Consider the following 1,423-nt stretch of genomic DNA (forward strand, 5'->3'; position numbering starts at 1 on the left):
TGTTGGCGTTTGCCGAACAGACGCCACTGTCGCCATTTTGTCTAAATGTTTGATAAATTCAATAACATTTATTGAAAAAGTAGACACAATTATCAAGGAGTAAAACGTATTTGTAGAGCTGAAATAAAAAATTCAGTTGTATAGTATGTACGTTAGCGGTAAGATCTTTGCCATTTAGTGTATTTGTCCCAGATAAGTGCACGAGAAACCACTGCCCGCAAGGGTTGATCAGAGCCAACAAGGTATTATCAGAAGTAGATAATAGGAAATCTGGTATTATTAAATTAGGTACCTAAAAAGCTAATGTTAGTAGGTCTATTAACGTTACACGTCGTTCAAAACGGTCTTTGATATTTTGAGACTTTATGTCCATGTCTCTCGTGTGTAAAGTATGCGATACACAATTAGTAAGTTGGTTAGGAAACTAGTAGTAGTAGTAGTACTAGTATTACTATTGCTAGTATTAGTAATGGTAGTACTATGTAGAAAGCAGTGGTTACGGATCCAAACGTGTATCTTTAGCAAGAAACACACCTGTATCTTTAAGCCGGGCTTATGTCGGGCTTGCGACGCGAAGCGATTGGCTTGCGACTGGTTTCTTGCAACTGGTTGCAAGTCGCAGCGACGATCGCGTCGCAGAGAAAGTTCGACCTAAGCACCCCTGCGACTGCCTGCGACTGCTTGCAACATGAAAAAATTGTCAGTCGCAACGCGATCGCAGCGATTCGCACATGCTCTACTCTTGCGACCAGTCGCAGAAACGCGCGACTGGTTCCACCGGTCGCAAGCATTGTTTTTATGGTTACTACACTACACTACCTACATACGCTGCCTTGCGATCGCTGCGACGAGATTCGAATGCATAATGAACAATGCATAAAAGCTAACAATACGAATGAAACAATCAGGCACTGCACTCGCAGTAAATTGCAGTGCGTCGCGATATATATCTATAATAATAATAATATTATACACTCCTGATATTACCAGCAAATATCACTATTGATATGCTCCTGATATTACAATATATACCGTATTTACTTGTGTATAAACCGCACTTTTTTGTACACAATCTCAATAAAAACAATCAGGGGGTCCGACTTGTAAAAAGAAGCTAAGAAATCTTGTTAATGTACCAATGTTTGTACCAACCTTTCAAGGTACAATTTGGGGTGCGACTTATACATGAATAATAATTATACACGAGTAAATACAGTACATGTAAAATCGTAATAAAATTCACACAACGTTTATTTTTGCGTGCCAGCACGCTCATTGTGTGTCATTCCCGATTGCAGCATTTTCCTCAATCCCAGGATAAAGTTTTGCTGTCGTACTCTCATCCCAGCGATTCCCATCCCATACATATTGATTCAGTAATGAACATGCCCCAAGCGACTTTTAAACAATCGTACTCCCCCCC

The sequence above is a fragment of the Priapulus caudatus genome, unplaced genomic scaffold, assembly GCF_000485595.1.
Source record: "Priapulus caudatus unplaced genomic scaffold, Priapulus_caudatus-5.0.1 Scaffold751, whole genome shotgun sequence".
Classification (NCBI taxonomy): domain Eukaryota; kingdom Metazoa; phylum Priapulida; class Priapulimorpha; order Priapulimorphida; family Priapulidae; genus Priapulus; species Priapulus caudatus.